Source organism: Piliocolobus tephrosceles, chromosome 17, assembly GCF_002776525.5.
Source record: "Piliocolobus tephrosceles isolate RC106 chromosome 17, ASM277652v3, whole genome shotgun sequence".
Taxonomy (NCBI): domain Eukaryota; kingdom Metazoa; phylum Chordata; class Mammalia; order Primates; family Cercopithecidae; genus Piliocolobus; species Piliocolobus tephrosceles.
Window position 1 is genome coordinate 38,271,494 of NC_045450.1, and position 21,523 is coordinate 38,293,016.

Consider the following 21,523-nt stretch of genomic DNA (forward strand, 5'->3'; position numbering starts at 1 on the left):
ATGATTCCTGCTGGCCTCTCCTCTGCCATGAGTGGAAGCTTCCTGAGGTCCTCACCAGAAGATGCTGGTTCCATGCTTCTTATACTAATGTACTTAGCTGCTTCTGTCTTTCATTTGACATATATGTATTGCATACTTACGACATCTAGGCTTTGAATGCTGGGGAGGCAATGGAGAACAAAACAGACATTGTTCCTCCTCATGGAGCTATGGGAGATAGATGCTAATCAAGTCATCTCCCAAATCAATGGCTAATTGCCTCAAGGAAGTGAGCAATGAGCCGAATAAACCTCTTTTTAAAAATAAATGACCCAGCCTCAGGTATTCCTTTATAGCAACACTGATGCACTCATACAGGTGGGATGGACAGAGCTTGGCCGTGGACTAGGTATGGGGGATGAAGAGGCAGATATGGCTGACACCTAGATTTTTAGCATGAGCTACAGGATGGATGGTGAGGCCATTCACTGAGGTGAGAAACAGTGAACCACAAGCAGGTTTGGAACAGTGGGAAATGGGAAAATCTGGGTTCTGTTTTGGGTAGGTATGTTTGGGGTTCTTCTGTAAGCACTATTGCCTGTGTACCTGATACCCACTTCTGCCTTTTTCATTACTGACAGAACCTCCATTTTGTGGAGGAATTTAAGCCCTTCAGTGGTTCCCCAATGGGCAAAGACAAAACTTCTCACCATGGCTGTGGTCCAGCCCCGGGTGGCCACGGACTCCAGCCACTCTGGCATTCTTCCAGGTCCTTGGAAGGGAGATGCTCTCCCACCTCCCTACCACAAAAGCGGCCTTTGCTGTGAACGTTCCCTTTGCCTGGTCCATCCTCTTGTCTCCCCTACACAGATCTCAGCTCTAACACCACTTCCTTGGGGGCAATTTGCTGTTGATTTGGGAGATGATTAGTGTCTATTTCCCACGCTGTAAGCTCCTGGGGAGGAGCCCTGTTTTCACTTTCTGTTGTCTCCCTGGCACCCAGAGCTAGATGTTATAGGCACGCCATAAATATTTGCCAAATGAAGGACAGAAGCAACTAAAGTACATTTGAAACACCAACCTGCACGCCCACAGCTCTGCACCAAGAAAGCAACTCATTATGAAAATCAGGATGATTTCTTCAAAGGGAAATGAGGAGGTGGCCTCAAGGTACCACTTCTTTAAGACTAAAACATAAAGTGCTGAGAAAAATCTCAGTGGACCCCAAATCTTACCTATAAAACGTCTTCAGTCGCTTCACATTACATTTACTATTCTAAATTTTTGAAGCAGATTTGATATATTTACATCAAAAGGTTCTCTTTGCATCTGGACTTGATAGATATGTGATCTCTGAGTATTCAGGACTTCTGCTCATGTTCTAATCAGCAAAATATTCCCTGAATCATACATCTTTCAGACTCTGGAAAAGTAATTGTACAAAGCAGTTTAAATCACTGACTTACTACTAAAGGCCTTCACAGAAAGAAGGAAAGGATAAAATGACGAAGGTTCGTTAAAATGCATATGTTTTATACACAGGCACACATATAAGCCAATGTTTTTAGCTCAATCCATTTGCCCCCAAGTCCTTTTCTGAAAAGTAGATTCCTGTATACATGTTACTGATTACGTATACTGTTCAAAATATGAGAGAATCTAGGTATGCATATTAATGTCTTAGAAAAAATATAATTAGCACATTAAAGCCATGACTTTATGGGTAATAATGTTTAGGATGAGACCAAAGTAGGCATTTAGTGTTTTTTTTTTTTTAAGTAAATGGATTTAAGGGAGGATATCAGATAATTGTCCTGTAGTTAATAATGATCCTCAGACATGACAGAAATCACACATTTTTAACAATTATTGAAGGTTTAGAAATACTGCTATAGACGGATGATGTGGCTTTTTTCCTTCCCATATCCTCATCGAGCGATGCAGTTCTTGCTTGTAATAACATCACAAATGTGCTTCCAGGTTTTGGTTGCATCATGTTTTCCTCCCTGCCCCATTACCCATAGCTCCCATCCCTGAGTAAGTGGATGGGTGGGTGGAAGAATGAATTTTACAGAGAGACTACAAAATTTCAGAATGAAATCAGAGTAGCTGATGGACCACTGTGAATATTTATGTCTTAAGGAAAAGCAACCAATATGAGATACTGCTGCTCATTCAGGGCTGAAGAGAACTGATTTCTTTTTATAATCAAATAGCATTTTGAACATGGCCTGACACCACAACCCCCACTCCCCCTCAGCACACTGATGACTGTACCCACAGTCATAAAAGCAATGTTCTCTTTGATTGGGAAACCACCTCACTCTGTGGTTTCAACGCATTTGGAATGATGATAAAGGCTTGAGTTAGTTTTATCTAGAGTGGCACACTCAGAAAACCAGAGAGAGAGAAAGCAATACTCATTCAGGGAAGGGTACGATTCCAGGCACAGACACCTCTTCTTTCTTGCAATAGGTAAATGGTGATTCCGTGAAAGACAGGGAAGCTCAGTGATCTTGAGTCACCCACCCAAAGCAAATGACACTGTGACCATCATTTATTTATTCCAATATGTTATTATAAAAATGCTCAGTCATACTGAAAAGTAGAGGTCAACAAACTCCCTTACGCTCACCATCTAGATTCAGCAATGTTAATGTTTTGCCGTATTTCACCTTCCTATTTTTCCTCCTGAGTCATTTAAAAATAAGTTGCCGTCATCATGCCCTTCACTCCTTAGTGCTTCCCAGGGTGCTTCTCTTCAGGGCAAGGACACTCCCTTACGGAACTACAGTGCCAGTCACCCCTAAGAAAATTCACATTCCTAGACTTTTGTATGCTTTTTTTTTGGTTTGTTTTTTTTGAGACAAAATCTTGTTCTATTGCCCTTGTTGGAGTGCAGTGGCAAAATCATGGCTCACTGCAACCTCAGGGCTCAAGCAATCCTCCCACCTTAGCCTCCTGAGTAACAAGGACTACAGGTGCATACCACCACACCAGGCTAATTTTTTTTTTTTTTTTTTTGTAGAGATGGGGATGCACCATGTTGGCCAAGCTGGTCTCAAAATCTGCCGACTTTTGCCTCCCAAAGTGCTGGGATTACAGACATGAACCACCGCACCTGGCCTTCAGACCTATTAAAATTGCCCTAACTGTCACACACCAAGAAAAATACTTCTATAGTTAAGGACTGAATGTTTGTCTCTTCAAAATGTATATGTTGAAAACCTAATAACTAATGTAATAGTATTTGGAGGTGAAGCCTTTTGGAGATGACTGGGTCATGAGGGTGGGGCCCTCATACATGGGATTTGTGCCCTTATAAAAGGGACCCCAGAGAGCGACCTTCCTTCTTCCACCACATGAGGACACAGTGAGAGGATGCTATCCCTGAAGCAGCAAGAACCCACCAGACTTCTAACCTGCCAGCACCTTGCTCTCAGACTTCCCAGCCTCCGGGACTATGAGAAATAGATTTCTGCTGTTTATAAGCTGCCCAGTTTATGGTATTTTGTTCTAGCAGTCCAAACAGAATAAGACAGTTTTTTTCTCTAAACCAGGATTCAATCAAGATTCAGTCATTGCATTTGGTTATATCTCTTTAATCTCTATTCTAGAACAGCCCTCCCACCTTTTTCCCCCCAATAATATTGACAATTTGAACAGATCGACAGATCAGAGTATTCTGCATTTTGGATTTGGCTGGCTGTTTTCTTGTGATATTTAACTTGATCCTCTATCCTTGTATTTCTCATTAACTGTCAGGTGTGAAGGCTTGATTGGATTCATCATTTTTGGTAAGAGTGCTTCATGTGTGAGAAGCTTATTGTGGCTCCTGGAGCTGTCTACAGGGTTTCCCTTTGTCCCCCATGATAGAGTGCAGTGTTGCGGTCAGAGCTCACTGCAATGCCAAACTCCTGGGTTCAAGCAATCCTCTTGCCTCAGCCTTCTGAGTAGCTGGGACCACCGGTGTGTACCACCACCTCACCCAGCTAATTTTTTTTTTTTTTTTTTTTTGGAGAGATGGGGGTCTTGCCATGTTGCCCAGGTTGGTTTCAAACTCCAGGCCTCAACCCATCTTCCCATACTGGCCTCCCAAAGTGCTGGGATTACAGGTGTGAGTCATTGTGCCTTGCTGAAGCCACTGATTTAGTAAGAATTGCATCCTAATGGTTCTGCATGAACCAACGATTAAAAACAGGAATGTACTCTGCTAAGAAAAGTTACCTGAACATCTGGAACTGTACAATAGTCAGTAAATAATGAGGCTTCCAGGAGGGTATTAGGGTCCTTCCTACTTCCCACGTAATTTTAAGACTGAATTCCTGTCAATAACTTTGTTATTATGAATGTTGAAGTCCATAACCGAGACGTTTATGCTCATGGCCCTTGCTGCCTACTTCATGTTAGCCAAGTGGAATCCAGTTTTAAAATACGCCGGATGCGGTGCAGGAGAGACGAGGTGGCGAACTGCGGTTGCCCTGCTGCTGGACTTTAGTAAGGGAAGCCCCGGCCGGTGGGTGATTACACACTCCGCACTCGGGTATTGCCGCATCCGACCTCTGGCCAAGTCAGGCCTCGGGTCCCTGATAACTGGTATGCCCTAAACTCGCTCTGCAGAACATTCATTTTTTTCCCTCTGATGTGACAGGGTACGAAACATGCCTTAATGTGCCCAAGAAGAGGAAATAAAGACTACTGGAAAGAATATTAAAGCCAGGCACACAGCTTTTTTCTCTGGGAATGTGAATAACACAGCAAACGTGACCGCAGAGAGACGGTGGCTGTACATTCTACTGGGCTCGCATGACTGAGAACATTTGTATTTTTCTCAGTCACAGGCAGCAGCTTCTAGATGTCCCTTTCAGGAGACCTTTCCCTGTTCTAATTCAACGTGCTGGGTGCGGTTGAGGAGCTCACGGTTCAGGGAACTCCGGCTGACGGGTGCTTGAGTGCCCTCTGGTGGACAGTAGGAAGAATGCAAGTAGCAAAGCCGAAATTATCTTCTCAAGTTGCTCATAGAGATTTTAAACAAACTCATTCCCTTAAAAGAAAAAAATCCTGAGTCTACATTGGCATTCCTAAAAATCATTCCTAAAAGTTTTATATTTTCCTTAACCAAAGGGTTGAATAGTCTCAAGCAGGGTAGCGTCTCCACCAAAGGTTTGAGTACATGGACATGAGGGGTGGATTCAAGGAAAACATTTTTACTGAGCCTTCCACATAAGACGCCTTAAAACTCCTGTGACAAGTCATTCCGCAGGGCTGCCCCACCTGAGGAAATGCATGCCTTTAGCCCCCAGAATCTCCCCATCTACAACTACATCTCTCCCTCCACATCAAAAGCAAACCTTGGAATCTTCATTCCCTAAATATAAGTGACTAATGAGTTTAACCCTTCCACATACATTAGGGCTTCAAGCCCTACATTGAAGAGATCAATAAATAATGGTGGAGTTTCCAGTACTGGCCCAGAGCATAATGACGAATTCTCTCCTCCGTCACAGACGGTCCGAGGAAATGAGGGGATGGTGAAGGGACTGGGGAGAGGCTGGGGGCTGTGAGTGAGAAGCGGGGATCACCACACCCCTTCCCGAGGCTCCACGCTTACACCATGTAGGAGCGTGGCAACATGGCCTAGGTTGAAGGCCAGCCCCAAATCTGCTTATGCGATTAAGGATGAGGTGTGTAAACGAGGACATCGCATCTCTGAGCAAGGTGTGTTTAGGTGGAAATCGGGGGTGGAGGTGCCACTGGGGAGGTGCAACATTTCTAGTGATACAAGTCACTGAGGAGCCAGGCCATCACCCAAGGCTCATGCGACCCAGCTTCTCAGGACAAATATTTATTTAGTCACTGGCCAAACAGAGCCTCATGGGTTGCACTGGGCTGTCGGTATTAGTGGATTTAGGCAGGAAACAGATGAAGCCAGGTGGTGAGCCCTCGGGGGCCAAAGAGAGTGTGGGAGAGCTCCCTCAGCCCCCAACCACCACCTGTCCACATCCTCATAATGGGCCCCAGGGTTTCCTGGGGTGCCTCTACCTTGAGTCACATGGCATGGGGCATGGTAGGTGACCCCGTTAAGCCTCTGCTTATCTTCCCTTCTGGAACAGCCACAGCCACCTGTGTCGGAGGCAGCCCTTCTAGAAATGTGAGCCGATTAGAGGGTGTGCTGCTATTGCTGCCTGACCAGAAATATCGCTCTCCAGCAAAGGGCAAGGTCACGCACGGATGGAGGGCAGTGGGGGGAGCAAAGTTTACTCCACAAAACAGGCAACCCCTACATTGTTCCTACACCTCCACCGCTACTATCCTGGTTTGAACACCGTGCCCTATGCCCCTTGGCCTGGGTGAGAGTGCCAGACTCCTTGCTGGGCTCTGCCTCCCCTCCATCCTTCTCATCTACCCTCAGCTTGGCCAGCAGAGTGACCATGCTGGACCCGGGTCAGGACAGGTCACTTTCTGCTCAGACCCCTCTGGAGGTTCCCCATCTCACGTGGACTAAAAGCCTATGAGGGGGCCAGGCATGGTGGTTCACTCCTGTAATCTCAGCACTTTGGGAGGCCGAGATGGGAGGATCACTTGAGGCCAGGAGTTTGAGACCAGCCTGGGCAACATAGTGAGACTCTACAAAATAATAAAAATGTAGCCAGGACTGGTGGTTCATGCCTTCATGCTTGTAGTCCCAGTTGAGGTGGGAGGATCACCTGAGCCCACAGAGGTTGAGGCTGCAGTGAGCTCTGTTGTGCCACTTGCCCTCCAGCCTGGGTGACAGAGCAAGACTCTGTCTTTAAAAAAAAAAAAAAAAAAAAAAAAAACACTTCCCAAAACAAAATGTAAAAAACCTATATTAGTCCATTTTCACACTGCTGATAAAGACGTATCTGAAACTGGGAACAAAAAGAGGTTTAATTGGACTTACAGTTCCATATGGCTGGGAAGGCCTCAGAATCATAGTGGGAAGTGAAAGGCACTTCTTACACGGCAGCGGCAAGATAAAAATGAGGAGGAAGCAAAAGCAGAAACCTGATAAACCCATCAGATCTCATGAAACTTATTCACTATCACAAGAACAGCATGGGAAAGACCAGTCCCCATGATTCCGTTACCTCCCCCTGGGTCCCTCCCACAACCTGTGGGAATTCTGGGAGATACATTTCAAGTTGAGATTTCGGTGGGGACACAGCCAAACTATATCATTCTGCCCCCTCCAAATTTCATGTCCTCACATTTCAAAACCAATCCTGCCTTTCCAACAGTCCCCCAAAGTCTTAACTCATTTCAGCATTAACCCAAAAGTCCACAGTCCAAAGTCTCATGAGACAAGACAAGTCGCTCTTGCCTATGAGCCTGTAAAATCAAAAGCAAGCTAGTTACTTCCTAGATACAGTGGGGGTACAGGTATTAGGTAAGTAGAGGTGTTCTAAATGGGAGAAATTGGCCAAAACAAAGCGGTTACAGGGCCCATGCAAGTCTGAAATCCAGCAGGACAGTCAAATTTTAAAGCTCCAAAATGATCTCCTTTGTCTCCAGGTCTCACATCCAGGTCACGCTTTGCAAGAGGTGGGTTCCCATGGCCTTGGGCAGCTCTGCCCCTGTGGCTTTGCAGGGTACAGCCACCCTCCTGGCTGCTTTCATGGGCTGGCATTGAGTGTCTGTGGCTTTTCCAGGCACACAGTGCAAGCTGTTGATGAATCTATCATTCTAGGGACTGGAGGATGGTGACCCTCTTCTCACAGTTCCACTAGGCAGTGCCCCAGTAGGGACTCTGTGGGGGGGTGGACATTTCCCTTCCACACTACCCTAGCAGAGGTTCTCCGCTGAGCAGAGGTTCTCCTCTGTAGCAAACTTTTGCCTGGACATCCAGGCGTTTCCATACATCTGAAATCTAAGTGCAGGTTCCCAAACCTCAATTCCTGACTTCTGGGCACTTGCAGGCTCAACACTATGTTGAAGCTGCCAAGGCTTGGGGTTTCCACTCTCTGAAGCCACAGCCTGAGCTGTACATTGGCTCCTTTCAACCATGGCTGGAACAGCTGGGACACAGGGCACCAAGTCCCTAGGCTGCACACAGCATGGGGACCCTGGGCCCAGCTCACAAAACCACTTTTTACTCCTGGGCCTCCAGGCCTGTGATGGGAGGGGATGTCTGGAAGTTCTCTGATATGGTCTGGAGACATTTTCACTGTGGACTGGAGATTAACATTAGGCTTCTTGCTACTTATGCAAATTTCTGAAGCTGGCTTGAATTTCTCCACAGAAATGGGTTTTTTTTTCTTATTGCATAGTAAGGCTGCAGATTTTCCAAACTTTTATGCTCTATTACCCTTTTAAAATGGAATGCTTTTAACAGTACCCAAGTCACCTCTTGAATGCTTTTCTGCTTAGAAATTTCTTCCACCAGATACCCTAAATCATCTCTCTCAAGTTCAGAATTACACAAATTTCTAGGGCAGGGGCAAAATGCTGCCAGTCTCTTTGCTAAAACACAACAAAAGTCACCTTCACTCCAGTTCCCAACAAGTTTCTCATCTCCATCTGAAACCGCCTCAGCCTGGACCTTATTGTTCACATCACTATCAGCATTTTCGTCAAAGCCATTCAACAAGTCTCTAGGAGGTTCCAAACTTTCCCACATTTTCCTGTCTTCTTCTGAGCCCTTCAGACTGTTCCAACCTCTGCCTATTACCCAGTTCCAAAGTTGCTTCCACATTTTCGGGTATCTGTTCAGCAGTGCCCCACTCTACTGATACCAATTTACTGTATTAGTCTGTTTTCACACTGCTGTTAAAGACATACCTGAAACTGGGAACAAAAAGAGGTTTACTTGGCCTTACACAGTTCCACATGGCTGGAAAGACCTCAGAATCATGGTGGGAGGTGACAGGCACTTCTTACATGGTGGCGGCAAGAGAAAAATGAGGAGGAAGCAAAAGCAGAAACCCCTGACAAACCCATCATAACTCATGAAACTTATTCACTATCACGAGAATAGCACAGTAAAAACCATCTCCATGGCTGGGTGCGGTGGTTCACGCCTGTAATCCCAGCACTTTGGGAGGCCGAGGTAGGTGGATCATGAGGTCAGGAGATCAAGACCATCCTGGCTAACAACAGTGAAACCCCATCTCTACTAAAAATACAAAAAAAAGTTAGTCAGGCGTGGTGATGGGTGCCTAGTCGGGCGTGCTGATGGGTGCCTGTAGTTCCAGCTATTCTGGAGGCTGAGGCAGGAGAATGGCGTGAACCCAGGAGGCAGAGCTTGCAGTGAGCCGAGATCACGCCACCGCACTCCAGTCTGGGTGACAAAGTGAGACTCCGTCTCAAACAAACAAACAAAACATCTCCATGATTCAATTGCCTCCCTGGGGTCCCTTCCACAACCTGTGGGGATTCTGGGAGATACAATTCAAGTTGAGATTTGGGTGGGGACACAGCCAAGCCATATCAAAACCCAAGAGGAAATTTAGACACACAAAGAGGCACAAGGGACCTGCACTCAAAGAACGATGACTACAGGAAGAGACAGCGAGAGAGTGGCCATCTGCAAGCCAGGGACAGAGGTCTTAGGGGAGGAAACCAACCCTGCCAGTACCTTGATCTTGGACTTTTAGCCTCCAGAACTGTGAGAAAATAAGTTTCTGTTGCGTGAACCACCCAGTGGGTGGTACTTTGTTACTGTGGCCCTAACAGACCAGTAGGGCCCTATAAGTATTTGTTAACTGGAAAGCTGGAAATGACTACCTCCTCTACAGCTGCGGATAAGCCTCATTGTTTTTCTTCTTCCTGTATTAAGATGAGCATCCACTGTGCAGTCCTCACTCCTGAGGAATCTGCTGACCCCAGGAAGAGCCACACTGTGATTAGGAGGTTTCCCCAGTTTGTATCAAAGTGTAGACGGGCCACATCAGAGGCTTTCAGGGCATGATTGTACCAAGGTTTTTTTTTGAGACAGAATCTGGCTCTGTCACCCAGGCTGGAGTGCAATGGCGCAATCTTGGCTTACTGCAACCTCCGCCTCCTGGGTTCAAGTGATTCTCCTGCCTCAGCCTCCCAAGTAGCTGGGACTACAGGTGTGCGCCAAGATGCCCGGCTAATTTTTGTATTTTTAGTGGAGACGGGGTTTCACCATGTTGGCCAGGCTGGTCTCAAACCCCTGACCTCAAATGATCCACCTGCCTCAGCCTCCCAAAGTGTTGGGATTGCAGGCATGAACCACCATACCCAGCAAGAGGTGTCTCTTTGATTATGAAAAATACTCTCCCCCATGATCCTCTTGGCATGGTCCACAGGCACCCATGACCTGTCTCATTGATTCAGGAGAAGGACCACATTTTATTATTATTTAGCACTTTGCAAACCTATGGGCAAAGTGCCAGGGTAAGTATTTAAAACACAGCTTATAACAATGAGAAAACAGCCCACTCAGGAATAGAGGGTCTGTCCACCAGCTGTGGCCTTCTGTGCATTGATGGCCATTTCTGTGCAGTTCTGCCACCTGTACCTGATAGGAGGGGGACATCTCAGAGCCCATATTGCAGGGAGTTAATGGGAATATCGTGGCGCATTGGCAAAGCCTTTGTGGGACCTGGGGAGGCCTCCAACTGCCATGCATGCCTCTGCTTGCGTGGGTCACAGCTCTTAGCTCTGCTCACACATGGGACATCTGACTGCACACTGTGAAAAAGTAATTGGAGAAAGATGGGTTTCAGCACAAAAACAGTCTGCAGAACAATAAGCCCCTGGCGACACTGGGTTTAGTTTGACAGCCCTGGGGACAATGTGAAGAGTCTTTGATTACAGCAGATACCTCTGCTTGTCTCTTCTCTTCTGCAAACTGTCCACCCAGGAAGCACATCCAACAGTGGAGGAAAAGGCAGAGACATGCCAAAACAGCAGCCTCATCTGAAATAAGATCATGAGGACAGGCACGGTGGCTCATGCCTGTAATCCCAGCACTTTGGTAGGTTGAGGTGGGAGGACTGCTTGAGCCCAGGAGTTTGAGACCAGCGTGGGCAACACAGTGAGACCCTGTCTCTAAAAAAAAAAAAAAAAACTCTAAAAATTAGCTGAGTGTGTTTCTGCAGCCCCAGTCACTCGGGAGGCTGAAGTGGGAGGAATCGCTTGAGCCCAGGAGGTCAAGGCTTCAGTGAGACATGATCATGCCACCACACTCCAGCCTGGGTAAAAGAGAGAAAAGCTGTCTCTAAAAAATTAAATAAAAATGAAATAAGATCATGAAACAAGACACACATTTTGGCTCCAGAGAACCATGAGCTGAAGGATCATGAACCATTTCTGCATAATTCGACTGGGCCAATAAGTCATTTAACTTTGCAACTGGGACTTAGAGAGGGGTGAGGACTGTAGGAACAGGTGCCTACCTCTGAGATGCAGACCTAAGTTAACCTCGCACTGCTGCTGCACCATACGTGTTTTGTCAGTACCTGATACGGTTCCCGGCACACCTACACCTCTAGGAGCCCAGAAGAGCTGGACTCACGCTTCAGATTCTATGACGTCCACACCCTTCATGAGAGCACATGCAGCCGTCTGCATCATTCGTGGATTATCATTTTCTTTTCTTTTCTTTTTTTTTTTTTTTAGACAGGATCTCACTCTATCATCTAGGTTAGAGTGCAGTGGCATGATCATGGCTCACTGTAGCCTTGGCCTCCTGGGCTAAGCAATCCTCCCATCTCAGCCTCCTGAGTAGCTAAAACCTACTATAGTAGGTGTACACCACCATGCCTGGCTAATTTTTATAAATTTATTTATAGAGATAGGGTCTATGTTGCCCAGGCTGGTCTTCAACTCCTGGCCTCAAGTGATCCTCCTGCCTTAGCCTCTCCAAAGTGCTGAGATTACAGGCATGAGCCACTGCCCTGCCTGGCCAATTTATATTATTTTTCAAGACATTTGAAGACTCCTTCAGGGTCTGTCTACCCAACCCATTGCTCCAGCAACAATAGGAAGACATCTTCCAGCACGGCCACTTGCTGGGGTACCCCAGAGAAAGGCCTTTGATGCCTTAAAATCTTTCTGCTCTTGGGACAGAGAAAACTAACCCCAGGCTGCAGGGATGGGAGGTGTAGTCAAGAATGCAGTCTCAGTCCTTGTCCCCCCAATCATTGCTGCTATTAGCTGGGACCTGTCCAATTGCTGGTGGAAGAGCCTTCTCTTCTAAAACTGAATTGTGGAGACTGAGCTTCCTCATCCCTCCCCAACTCTAAACTCTGATTCTACAAGATCTCAAGTTAGAAAGGACTTTAAAGACAAAATGGTACGAATCTCCAATTTTGCAGAAGAAATGGAGGCCCAGGAAGATGAGAAGTTTTGAGAGTCTCACGGATAATTAGCTGCACTTGGGAGAGTGTGGGACCTAAACGTGCAGCGTGTGCACTTTTGTGTGTAGGGGGGAGGGGAGAGAGGGGTGCAGAGAGAATGCCTTTCTTTTTACAGATCCCTGTAGAGATTTTCTTGACTTTACCGGTGGAACTGAAGATAAATGGATTAGCTAGGTGAATAAGCCTGTATTAAAAACTTTCTGAGAAATCAATTTGAGAGGGAAGATTTGGGAAAATAAAATATGATCAGCTGTGTTGGATAACTTGAATAAATCGATGCCTGCTAGCCTGGTAAACAATTTCTGATCTACGGCTCCCACCGTCTCCTCGCTGGCGATAGTTACCTCAGTAATTGGACCGTGGGATGAGGCCAGGCCAGAATGAAAGCCATTAAAAATGATGTTTCCTCAAGTGAAAATTAATTTATTTGCTGACCAACAAAGACCAAAGTAATTTCAGAATTTTAAGGAGACATCATAAAAGTGTTTACACTTTTTACCCCCTCTTTAAATTAGATGTGGAAATGAAAAACAAACAGACCTCTCTGTGCCCACATGTGCTATGCCAAGTACAGAGGCAACTGACTAATAAGAGTAGTTTCCCAAGCGTCTGACAATTTCAGGAGCAAAAGTGAAGAGAGGTAGGGCAGGATTCCAGGTCGCGCTACAAGAACCAATATCTCCATGTATGGCAGGAGGGAAATCAAAACAACGTGGACAGTCAGGAGGGGTTTTCTTCCCTGCTCTGGACTTTCTCCACACAATAGCAGGAGAAGTTATAGAGAAGTCACTTTTGGCACTGGAATCTATCAGCCTCAAGAAAAGATCAAGTCTATTGTTGAGATCAGATTAAGACCTAAGACTGTGGTTTGCACCCTAGCAGGAAAGGCAGGCAGGATGTGGGAAGGGAATGGAAGGAAGTGATGTGGTTGGCCCTGTGGTGACGGTGGGGTAGGCACCTTTGATTCGAAAGGCTCAAGAAAGTCTACAGAGCAGCCAGATGGTCTTAACAGCAATCAAAGCACACCACTCTCTGGCTTAACCCAGAGGTATGAGGAGCCACTCATCAGCTTGTAATGTTTTGTTTTATAAAATGCCCTTTAAGTGTGTAAAGCCGCATACTTTCAATAAAACCAATCCAGAGAAGAAAGGAGCCATCATTTTTACCCACAGATGTCTGTCTGTACACATCTCTTTTTAACTCTGAGTATAGTGAACACTTTGGGAATTTGAAATTGGTCATCGTGGGAACAGCTACATCATAGAAGTCGGCAAACACCCTCAGTCCCTTCTCCGAACTTCAAACTGCAACAAAAGACCATCTGATTCTTCACTGCGGCCTTTGGGGCCACTTCTCCACGCTCAGTTGTTGTGTCTCCCCCTTTCACCTACCGTGCACTAACTCACAAGCCTTACTTCTGCTTCTTGGACGCCCTCTTAGACAGCCTGTCTGCTCTGCCTGGATGTTCCTTCCCCAGATCTTTGCCTGTCTTCTTCTCTTTGGTGCCTCAGCTAAAGCGTCACTTCTCCAAGAGGTCTTCTCTGACTCCGTCTTTTTTTTTTTGTCACTGTTACAACATCTTTTTATTTTCTTCACAGCACTTATCTCTCCTTTTATATATATGATTATATATTTATGTATAATATATATGGGGTCTTGTTGACCAGGCTGGAGTGTAGTGGTGCAATCATGGCTCACTGCAGACTTGAACTCCTGGGCTCAAAGGATACTCCCACTTCAGTCGCCTGAGTAGCTGGGACTACAGGCATGCACCACCTCACACCTGGCTACTATTTCATTTTTTTTTTGTAGAGACAGGGTCTTGCTATGTTGCCCAGGCTGGTCTGGAACTCCTAGCCTCAAACCATCCTCCACCTCAGCCTCCCAGAGCACTGGAATTCCAGGCATGAGTCACTGTACCTGGCCTTTATCCCTTCTTAAAATCCTCATTTGCTTGCTTGATTGTTGTATGTCATGCTAGAACACAAAACTTCCTTGAGCGTGGGGCCTTCAATTTCTCATTTCCTCCAAGCCCAGCTCCATCCCTGGTACACACTAAACTCTCCATCAATAGTTGCTGAACTGAATGAATAAATGGTGCAGATCCTCAAACACGACCATGGGCAAGTCAGCCTTCTGAGGTAAGCAGTGTGCCTCCATTTCTGTCCTCTAAGTCAGTAATGTCAGAAAATATCCCACTTTTAGTGACTAAACCCCTCCAGGGAATACGTTTCTCTACTTAGCTCCTCCTGGGTGAAAGGGGCCTAGAACAGCCCTGGAAGAGGCTAAGCAATGAAAAGGGGCATTGCATGCAAACCCAGCCCAGTAACTCCTCTGTCGAGTGACACTTCCCGGTGCCCTGTCAAAAACTACAGGCAGGCTGGGCGCAGTGGCTCATGCCTGTAATCCCAACACTTTAGAAGGCCGAGACAGGTGAGTCACCTGAGGTCAGGAGTTCAAGACCAGCCTGGCCAACATGACAAAGTCCTGTCTCTACTAAAAATACAAAAATTAGCCAGGCATGGTGGTGCACGCCTGTAATCTCAGCTACTCAGGAGGCTGGGGCAGGAGAATCACTTGAACCCAGGAGGCAGAGGTTACAAGAGTCAAAGGTTGCAGTGAGCCGAGATTACGCCACTACACTCCAGCCTGGGTGACAGAGACTCTGTCTCAAAAAAGAAACAAAACAAAACAAAAACTACAGGCAGCCCCACCAATGGCAAGAGAAGTGCAGACTGAAATTCCTTTTTTTTTTTTTTTGAGATGGAGTCTTGCTCTGTCGCCCAGACTGGAGTGCAGTGATGCGATCTTGGCTCACTGCAACCTCCGCCTCCTGGGTTCGTGCCATTCTCCTGCTTCAGCCTGCCCAGTAGCTGGGACTACAGGCACCCGCCACCACACCCAGCTAATTTTGTTTTTTGAAACGGAGTCTTGCTCTGTCACCCAGGCCGGAGTGCAGTGGCCGGATCCCAGCTCACTGCAAGCTCCGCCTCCCGGGTTTACGCCATTCTCCTGCCTCAGCCACCTGAGTAGCTGGGACTACAGGCGCCCGCCACCTCGCCCACCTAGTTTTTTTTTTTTTTTGTATTTTTTTAGTAGAGACGGGATTTCGCCGCGTTAGCCAGGATGGTCTCGATCTCCTGACCTCGTGATCCGCCCGTCTCGGCCTCCCAGAGTGCTGGGATTACAGGCTTGAGCCACCGCGCCCGGCCCCAGCTAACTTTTTGTATTTTTAATAGAGACGGGGTTTCACCATGTTAGCCAGGATGGTCTCGATCTCCTGACCTCATGATCCGCCCACTCTGGCCTCCCAAAGTGCCGGGATTATAGGCATGAGTCACCGCGCCTGGTGTGAAATTCCATTCTTTAAAACTCTCAGATGAAAGAGAAATAATTTGGTAACAGACTATGCTGGAAAATGTATCAAAACATGAACTCTTGTATATGGCTTGTGGGAGCTTCAACTGTGCCACCTTTGGGGATCACTATTGAAAATGCAAATACACATCCCCCTTGACCTAACAATTCTGCTTCTAGGAATGTATCCAACTGATTTATATTTACACAGGTGCAAAATGAAGAGCAAAGTTATTAATTGCAACAAAAGATGGGAAGCAAGGTAAAGGTCCCTGGGTAAGGGGTTAGTTAAGCAAATTATGGCACATGCACAAAAGAGAAAAAAGAGAACGAGGAAGTTCTTTATTTGTATATTAGTACAGGATCTTCAAGGAATGGTCTTCAAGATGTGTTAAATGAACAGCGGGTATATGCTATCATTTGTGACATGAAGGGCAAAGGGAGGAGTGTGTGCTCACACCCCCACCCCCCCACACCACCATGCTTGTACAGGCATGCCTGAGAGATATTGAGGGATTTAGATCCAGACCACTGAGATAAAGCAACTCACATACATTTTTTTTGGCTTCCCAGTGCATATAAAAGTTACATTTACAGGCCGGGCGTGGTGGCACACGCCTGTAATCCCAGCACTTTGGGAGGCCGAGGCAGGTGGATCACAAGGTCAGGAGTTCGAGACCAGCCTGGCCAATATGGTGAAACCCCATCTCTATTAAAAATACAAAAATTAACTGGGCTTGATGGCATGCGCCTGTAGTCCCAGCTACTTGGGAGGCTGAGGCAGAAGAATTGCTTGAACCTGGGAGGCGGAGGTTGCAGTGAGCTGAGATCGCACCACTGCACTCCAGCCTGGTGACAGAGGGAGACTCCATCCCAAAAAAAAAAAAAGTTGCGTTTACACTGTACAACTGATTTATATTGCCTTTTTTTCTTCTTTTTGTCTCAAGACAGGGTCTCACTCTGTCTCCCAGGCTAGAGTGCAGTGACACTATCAGCTTACTGCAACCTCCACCTCCCAGACTCAAGTGATCCTCCTACTTCAGCCTCCCTAGTAGCTGGGACTACAGGCACACACCACCACACCCAGCTACTTTCTGTATTTTTTGTAGAAACAGGGCTGGTCTTGATCTCCTGGACTCAAGCAATCCTCTCGCCTCGGCCTCCCAAAGTACTAGGGTTACAGGCATGAGCCACTGTGTCCAGCCTTATATACTGTAACCTTTTAAGTGGAATAGCACTGTCTTTAACAAAACATACACAGCATACGCCAAGAACACTTCTGGAAGATTATAAGAAATTGGGGACCTGGCTGACTCTGGGCAAGAGGTCAGGGGGCTGAGGAGCAAGGGTGAGGGGAAGACTGTTTGCTGTGCTTTTTGAACGTGAACCCTATGGTGAGTATATCTCCTATCCAAAAATTATATTAAAACATTTAAAGCTAAGCCAGGCATGGTGGCTTACGCCTGTAATCCCAGCACTTTGGGAGGCTGAGACGGGTTAATCACTTGAGGCCAGCCATTCAAGACCATCCTGGCCAACATGGCGAAACCCCGTCTCTACTAAAAATACAAAAATTAGCTGGGCATGACGGTGGGCACCTATAATCCCAGCTACTCAGGAGGCTGAGGCAGGAGAATCACCTGAACCCAGGAAGCAGAGGCTGCAGTGAGCCAAGATTGTGCCACTGCACTCCAGCCTGGGTGACAGAGAAAGACTATCTCAAAAAAAGCAACAACAACAAAAACAAAACAAACAAACAAAAAAATATTTTACAGCTATAGACTTGGCCCCAATCTAGGGTGCCAAAATCCCTTGGGAGACAGAAAATTCTTTATTTTAGTTTAGTTATATAAAGAAGTCAGGGTCTCGCTCTGTCACCCAGGCTGGAGTGCAGTGGCGTGATCTCAGCTCACTGCAACCTCTGCCTCCCAGGTTCAAGGGATTCCTCCACCTCAGCCTCCTGAGTAGTTGGAATTATGGGTGCATGTCACCATGCCTGGCTAATTTTTCTATTTATTGTAGAGATGGGGTTTTGCCATGTTGCCCAGGCTGGTCTTGAACTTCTGGGCTCAAGCAATCCTCCCACCTCGGCCTCCCAAAGTGTTGGGATTGCAGGCATAAGCCATCACGCCCAGCCCCTAGCGAAACTTTTTTACCTACTTTCTTCCCTATGGAAGATAAACTCGAGAGGAACAACTCCTAACTGACCCGCTGCTCTCTTCACTGACCTCCTGGTGTCTCCAACTGTCCTTGGTTTCTGAACGTTGGCGAGCTTAGGGCTCAGCCTGACACCTCACCTACGGTCACCTGCTTGGTGACACACCCTGGGCTCCAGCCAGGACCCCTCTCCTGATCTTCTGACTCCTGAACTCCAGGCTCCTGTAACCAGTGCCGCCTCTTCATCTTCACTCGAATTTGGTCATCTCAAAGCCAACACGTCCCCCTGCCGCAGTGTACCTCACCCCTACGGGCCTCCCGTTTTGTAAATGGCAATGCTACGCTTCCAGCTGTTCGGGTTCATAACCCTACGGTAATCCTCTCATCTCGTGTCCCACACGGCACTTGTCAGCAGATGCAGGAGCCCCATTTTCGTCTGTATCCAGAATCCAGTCACTTCCCGCCACCTTGCCTGCAGCTATCCCTCCTCCCCACTCCCTCCACTCACCTGGATGACTGTTAGAGCCTGTGGATTGACTTCTCCACATTCTTCCCCCAAACCCAGCCACCGTGATCCAATCTGGTTAACGCCTAACTCAGGCCACTCTTCTGTTAGGCTCCCAGAGCTTTCCTATCTCAAAGTCCAGAGTGCTTGTGCCGTGCCATCAGGCCCTGTCCAAGTTTCCTCCTCCCTCGCCCTTGTCTCCTGCCCCTCTCCTCCCGGGCTCCTGCAGTGGCGGCCACAGTCCCAGTCCCTCTGGCTCTGCCTCCGGTGCACCGAGCACAGGGCATTTGCACTTGCCATTCCCTCTGCCTGAAATTCTTCCAGACAACTACATCGGTTGCCTCCCCACTTCCTTCAGGCCTTTACTCAAACAGCACCTTCTCCAAGAGGTCTTCCTCATCCCCTGTATCTACAGCTGCGAGCCTCCCGCCCTCGGCCTCCTTCTCTCTGCCTACCTCATGCCAACACTCCCTCTTCTGCTGTTCCCTAGCCTTTCTTGCCATGCAGGAAGCCATGTGCTTTACTTATTGTATATACTACCTGGAAAGGGCACTCCATGAGAACGGGAATGCTCACAGCTGTCCTAGCATCTGGAACAATGCATCTAGTGGGTGCTGAATGACTATGTGTGGAACGAGTGAGTCCTCTGCTCAGCTCCTGGTCGGTGGCTGCCAGCCTGCCTGTGTCTGTGCTGCACCGTGGACAGCCCTCAGGGGCTTCTCTGACAGGTGTACACTGCAGGCCTGGGCATCACACCCATGCATGGGCCACCACCCTGACTGCACTTCCCAGGCAGAGTCCTAATGTCTGCTCTGAACTTACCCTGGAGCACAGACCAGATGTCTGGATGCCCACGGAGGCTGGACAGGGCACAGAAATGAGGGACTCGGGACTGGCGAGGGAAGGTACAGGCCCAGCCCGAGAGACGGCCACTGCTCAGCTCTGGCCAGTGGGTACCAGGCATAGATGTGTTTTACAGTCATTAAAAGTCTTTGGTTTTTCCAGGGAAACTGGGAATCTGGATTTTTTTTAAAAAATGGGATGGCTGGGCACCATGGCTCATGCCCGTAATCCCAAAGCTTCAGGAGGCTAAGACGAGAGAATTGATTGAGCCAGGAGTCTGAGGCTAGCCTGGGCAGCATACCAAGACTCTATCTCTATAAATCATTTTTTAAAAGTTAGCTGCCCGTGGCAGCGCATGCCAGTGGTACCAGCTCCTCAAGAGGTGGGAGGAACACTTGAGCCCAGGCAGCCGAGACTGCAGTGAGCTATGATTGTGCCACTGCACTCTAGCCTGGGTGACAGAGCTACACTCCATTTCATAAATAATAAAGAGGCCAGGCATGGTGGCTCATACCTGTGATCCCAGCACTTTGGGAGACTGAGGCAGGCAGATCACTTGAGGTCAGGATTTTGAGACCAACCCAGCCAACACGGCAAAACCCCATCTCTACAAAAAATACAAAAATTAGCTGGATGTGGTGGTACATGCCTCTAATCCCAGCTACTCAAGAGACTGAGGCACGAGAATCACTTGAACCCGGGAGGCAGAGGTTGCAGTGAACTGAGATCACGTCACTGCATTTCAGCCTGGCGGACACAGTGATATGGTATCTCAATAAATAAATAGACAATTAAATGGCTCCTAGCTTTTCAAAGCAGAAGACTTAAACATTCTCAACATGTATATACCTACTACATATCCACAAAATTTTGTTATATGAAGTTAGAAAAATTTTCAACACTGAGAGTTTAATAAACGATGTACATCTTCAAGGTCTTTAGTCTGTCGCATCTTTATAGACCTTGAGCAGAAAGCTGAGACCTTCTGACTGGGTAAAGAGGAGATGTCCAGTGATAGAGTTTATCTGCAGTATAACTTGGTAGGAAAAATTCTATTTTATCATATTCCACAGGTTTTTTTTCTTCTTCTTCTTCTTTGAGATGTAGTCTCGCTCTGTTGCTGAGGCTGGAGTGCAATGGTGTGGTCTCGGTTCACTGCAACCTCCACTTCCTGGGTTCTAGCCATTCTCCTGCCTCAGCCTCCTGAGTAGCTGGGACTACAGGCACCCACAACCACGCCCGGCTAATTTTTGTATTTTTAGTAGGGACGGGGTTTCACCATGTTGGCCAGGTTGGTCTCGAACTCCTGACCTTAGGTGATCCACCCGCCTCGGCCTCCCAAAGTGCTGGGATTGCAAGTGTGAACCACTGCGCCCGGCCTCTCCCATACTTTTCTAAGGAGGGTGGATCCCGGGAGAATCTTGTTTATGGAGCTCAGGACCACCCTCTTTGTTGCATGGCCTTTTCTCTGCTTGAAGAAAATGTGAATGAGTCCATGTAGGGAGGCAGGCTTGGAAGACCCAGACTGAATTTTACTGCTTTTGTGGAACGGAACAAAACCTGGGGAGAAGATTGGGAGGCAGGTGGACTATGGGTTAGGGATGCAGGAGGGAAGAGAGACTGAGAATGAGGCAGGCGAAATGGAGATTTTTATTCACTGAGAACTGCAGGGTGTTCAGTATTGACCCCTCCCTTGCTCTTCATACAAAATCTTCAGTAAAATGTATGCAGTTGACTCAATGTCTGTCCCAGTGGAATTCACCTTGGGGTGAACTTGAATGGGGAGGGAAGGCAACCACTGACATAAGCCATTGTGGCAAAAATTAGTTTTAAATACTGATCAGAAGTTAGCGGCACTGACCCGGCAATTCCACTCCTGGGCGTATATCCAGAATTGACGACAGGTGTTCAAACAAAAACGTGTACCGAGTGTTCACAGCAGCCCTATTCACAAGAGCCAAAGCTGGGAAGCACCTAAATGCCCATGAACAGATGAGCGGCTAAACAAAGCTTGATAGACAGTCATGCCTTGGTATAAGTGAGGGCTTAGGGTCCAGGAACCCCAAGTTTACTAAAATCCGTGCATACTCGAGTCCTACAGTTGGCCCTGAGGAACCCATAAGAAAAGTTAGCCCTCCATATATACAGCTTTCACATCTCACAAATACTGTATTTTTGATTTGGTTGAAAAATATCTGCGTATAAGGGGACCCTCACAGTTCAAACCCATGTTGTTCAAGGACCAACAGTATTTCTACAATGGACTATTATTTGTCCATAGAAAGGAAAGAGATTCTGATACAGGCTACACGTGGATGAACCCTGAAAATGTCAT